Raw genomic sequence first — 4,962 nt, 5'->3', positions numbered from 1 at the left:
GATTCAGGGCTGGCAGCAAAATGGCTCAGGGAGGAAGGAAACCTGGCCAGATTTTTTTTTAACATGTGGTTCAGCAACTGCCCTCCCTTCCTCTTCTGCTCCCTCTGCACAGAGCACTGTTTGGTTTCCAAGGGGAAATTTAGGAGGCTGTTTAACCTGGGAGGGGACCTTTGCAGGGGACTGGTGGCTGGTCAGGACAGCAGAGCACAGCCCAAGGCTTTTGATGTTCGGAGAGTCTCTGCGTGGGTTTGAGCAAAAGGGATTTACCGCTGCCTGGGATCATCACTGCTCAGACCCATGCCAGGCAGCGGCTGGCAACATGCAGCAGAGAAAGGGAGCCCTTGGCTTCAACTAACAAGGCAACATTCCTGAGAGGGAAATAACCCAAAACCTTTGGTGACCAAATCATGTGTTTTCCTTCTTCCTCGTTCTCTAGCAACAATCCTTATCCAGGGATTGGGCAGGTTTCAGACTGTCTTCATGCACCCCGTTACATATGTAGAGTTTATCCACCGCAGGGGCCAAATTAGGACATGGGCTTGAAGCCTGGTTAGATGCCTTCAGGGAGGAGAAGTGGCTACTGAATTCGCTGGGCTAGAGGCACCCATGGTGTAGAATTTCTGCTGATTTCTGGAAGCTGGGAGAGTCTGGCCATGGAAAGCCCATGTTATACACACAGAGCTAGTTAGCTCTTATGCTCTGTTCACGAAGGTAGATCAGTGCTCATGCCTGAAGGCAGGATCCTGGCCCAGATGGAGGCCTTGGGCAACTGCTATGGCTTGGAGGAACTTAGGGGTGTTGGAGAGGGGAAACTCCTTTGCTTAGAAGAAAATTGCAAGGGAGGAAAGTCTCCATTAGCAATGGCCTGTACAGGTCCTTCAGCGGCTCAGACCTCCGGGAGAGACCCCACACAGCCAATATGCCACAAAATGCCCAGCTGATCTAGGCAAAAGCTTCTGCCTGCCTTCCCAGGACATGCCTCTGATGGGGCAGCTGGCAGCGGTGCCCCAAGCATGCTGCTGGTGGCATCCACGGGATGCCTGTGGCCAGAGCAGCTCATTGCCCCATGATGTGTCCCGAAGGGCAGGGGCTGAGGCCACACTTCCTCCTCCACCCTCCCTGCGTGGGGACCCGGGGCTGTGAGCGCAGCAAGTCTGGGCGCAGAAAAGCTCGCAGCAGGGCTGCGACCTGCTCGGGGCCTGACCTGATCTCCTGCCAGAGCAGGCACGACTCCTGCGCGGAGCCTGGGGCCGCTCTGGCCAGCCGCCCTGCAATTGCTCGCTGTAATCTGGCGTGCAAAACCCTGCTCAAATCTGAGTGCCAAGTCTGGAAACACATGACATGAATTTTCTATTGCCAGGTGCTTTCTGAAGCCCAGTTTAACACTTGAAGGTGATGCTGTGAACATTAACCCCAGAGGGAGCAGCTTCAGTTCTGGCCATGCCCAGGTGAGCCCCTGCTCTGCACTGGTCCCAGTGTGGCGGTGCTGGGGGAGACGGCAGGGCTGTGCTGATGCCTGGTTTTGCAGAGAGCAAAGGAAAAGCAGGGAAAACCCCAACCTCGGAAGAAACCACTCGAGCAGTTTCAAAAAACCACGCAGAGGCCGGCTCAGCCCTCGGGGTGCYGCTGCTCCGGGGCCGGCAGCGCAGCCGGGGCCACGACCGAGGCAGGAAGCACCTCCGCGGCGCTGGGCTTCCTGCCTTTGTCCGAGGAGGCCGCGCCGGGGCCGGCGGCTGGCGGCTTGGCGGCACTCGCCGCCCGCCACCCCGGCCCGGGCTGTCGCTGAGCACCCGCGAGTTACGGGGCAGCTCGGCTCCGGCCCCGGGGGTTCGTCCTCGCCGGGCTGCGCGCAGCCAGGCTGCGGGCCAGTGCACAGGAACCGCTGAAACAGCCGTGCCACAGGGAAATTTCCAATACCTCACGGTTCCCAGAAGTCAGAGGACATTTCAGTCCTGGCGCTGCTGTCTCGGCTCACGCTTCCTTCCTGCCTCGGCCTGCAAAGCCGGTGCTCAGCGCTTAACTCTGCCTTTGCAAGGCGCGACCGCGGCGGGCTGTTCCCTCGGGCTGGCTCGGGGACCACGGCTCACGCTGCTCACGTCCGCGCCAGCGGCCGCGCTGATTCCCTCGAAGAAGGTTCTCCCTTGGGAGAGGCGGTTCGGAGGAGCCCGTTCRCCGCGGCGGGGGGAAGAGGAAAGGGCTGGCGCGTGGCGGAGGGGGGGCGGGTGCCCACGCTGGCGTGGCCATGCCTGCGCAGGTAGGCAAGGCGCCAGTCTCAGAAGGATCTGCRCTCTTTTCAGCCACTCTTTCAGGGATCTTTCCAGCACACCCCAGCACCAGCTGCTGTTTGACCCTCTGCACGGCCTGTTGTTTTGGGGTGTGTGGTAGGCGAAACGGGGCGCTGCGGAAGATCACGGGATGTGACGTCACGACGAGGCAGGCTAAGACAGGAAGAGACAGTGCGAGCGCGTATATAAAGAATTGTAACGACGCAATAAACGCCATTTGCCGCATCCTCCTGAGGGAGTCAGTGTGGAGTGGCCCAGGGGCGGGCGGTGTTGCGGGCTCCTGACCTCACCCGAACTCTGGGTATTGTTGCGACGGCAACAGGGTGACCGCCCCGGGACCCCAGAGCTGCCCTCAGATGGGTGACAGCAGACCTGTTCTGGCAGGAGCAGCTCTGCTCTGCCCTTGCACCTTCCCAGCCTCGCAGCTCTCCCCCTTCCCCGAGCGCAGCTTCCTGTGCGAGAAGACACCGCTCCGATAGCTCTCCGGGCTCSTTTCCAAGCGGGGCCGCCTTCTCGGAAGATTGCACCACCGCCTGCTTTCGGGGGGTGCGGGCTGCAGCGCTGAGATGCTCGCTGCGTTCGAGCCGGCAGCGCTGCCGGCGGTGCGTGCCGCCCGACGCCGGCCAGCCCGGTGACGTCAGCCCGAGCTGCAGCGCGTCCCCGTCCCCGGCTCCCGCAGAGCCTCCCGCCGAAATCCCTTAATGAGGCATCGCGGCTCCCGGCTGCTGGAGCGCAGAGGCTGGAGCGCGGCCGTCGCCGAAGGCTGCCGACGGGGCGGGTGTGCAGAYGTTGCTCCCCTGGCGGGGTGCTTTACCCTCGAGAAGAGCCGAGCGCTGGTATTTTTGCGGCTGTCCTYGCCATCGATGCAAGTAAAGCTCCGGGTGAAGCCCAAGTATCTGGAAGCTGCAAAATTCAGTGTACCCAGTGCTGTGGATAAACCTTTGGCTGCGTGTACCTTGTCACCCCCTCGCTGGGGACTCAGCAGGGCCAGGTGCAAGGTTTTGGGGCCGTGCTGGTCCTCGCGGCGGGTGCCAGTTCCTGTGGCTTCCCCTGAGTTTGCAGCGTCGCAGTCAGCGGAGGGAAAGCTTTGGGAGCAGGGCAGAGAGGAGCATCAGAATCGCGGTCAGTTTAGCAGGAATCAGGCTCACAGGGGGCTAGGAAGCGATTTCGTGTCCTCCAGCAGCCTCTCGAGTCTGCCAGGGATAATAATTTCCCTTTCGCCTGTCCCAGCCATCCAGCGCCGGCTGCAAATGTTTTCTGTTCTTACACGAAATCCAGCTGAAAACAAGACAGACTTCACTTGCCAAACTGTTTCTTCCAAAGCTCTTCTGATTTTTGTGTTTAAGCAGCAGTTATTTTTGCTCAGAAATGTCCTTTTTGCTCTGCGTGGGCCCTGAGCTACCCGGAGCTCCCGGCCACTGTCCTTCTCCCGCTCGGACCAGCTGCAGGACCGACGGCCCAGCCAGGAAAGCTCGGATGTGGCTCCGGACTGCCGGCCGCCCCGGTGCCGGGACAGACCTTGTGCCGTGCTCTCCCGTGCTCGGGGCTGCTCGYGGTTCCCGAGGCAGCGATCAGAGCAGGATGCGCCTTGCAGGGTGCCGCGCAGCCCTGGAGCCTGCCCGAGCTTCGGGCTACGGCTTGCTGGTTTGCGGCAGGGCCAGCGGCGGAGTAGCCCATGGGCACCCTCCGGCTCGACCCAGGCCCGTGTGGTGATGCTGCAAGGACATTGCTGGCTCTGTGGCTACCAAAATGCCACCCCGGACTGCTCCTTCCCCCTGCTACAAGCCAGCAGGGAGAACTCACCAGCCGGTGCTTCCCCGGAGGAACAAATCCCAGCCCCTCCGCTGAGCATTAGAAACCGCTTTCTGAAATCAGATGGGCTCGTCGCGAATTGAGCCGACGTTGCGGTCACGGGCTCGACGAGGCGCCACCGCGGGCCCCGCTCCGTTACCCTCCGGCAGCGCCGGGGCCCGCTGCAGCGCGGCTCGTCCCGGTGCTGCTCCAGCTCCGCTGGGGCTGCCGGGGGGCAGAGCCTCGCAGCAGAGCTGTTTCCTGCGCTCGGCCCTTTCCTGGCCACGGCGATGCCGGTGGGGAATGGCTGAGGGACCCTTTTCGGAGGAATCTGTTGCACAAAACGAGCCTTTGCCCTGCACGCGGCTCCGCTGGCTCTGCCCCGGAGAGCTGGGACCACGATTCGGCTCAGTGGCAGGGCCACCGGGCCCCCCCAGCCCCGCTCCTGCGCTGAGCCGGGGACGGCGCTGGGGCACGGGGGGAGCCCTCCGGCCCCGGCTTGGCCTTAGCTCTCCGGTTTGCAGGAGTCCTCYGAGCCTCCCGGTTAAATATGGGAAGGAGTTAGCAAGTCTTCGTCGCCAGCGGATTAGAGGCAGAAGTAAACGCTSCTGCTAAGCATAATCTGGCTGGTTAAAGGCTCAGCTCAGCCTCTACCCCAGCATCTTTGCTTCTTACAAATATAGGAGACGCTTCTGCAAAGAGGGATGTTTTCCTTACGCTTATTTATAGAGCCAAGGGACCGGGCAGAGCCTCTCGCCCTCACTGCACGGCCTCGCTAGCGTGGGGAACAGCTGCCGGGATAACCCGTCCCTGATCCTGCGGGGGCAGCAGGAGGGGGATTAGAGCCCGCGGGGCAGGGCGGGTGAAGGCGGCGGGGCCGAGGGGC

This window comes from Rhea americana, unplaced genomic scaffold (genome assembly GCF_003343005.1).
Source record: "Rhea americana isolate MKP2758 unplaced genomic scaffold, rheAme1 scaffold_27, whole genome shotgun sequence".
NCBI classification, from domain to species: domain Eukaryota; kingdom Metazoa; phylum Chordata; class Aves; order Rheiformes; family Rheidae; genus Rhea; species Rhea americana.
The sequence above is the reverse complement of the archived record's forward strand: the minus strand, read 5'-3'. Positions refer to the sequence as shown.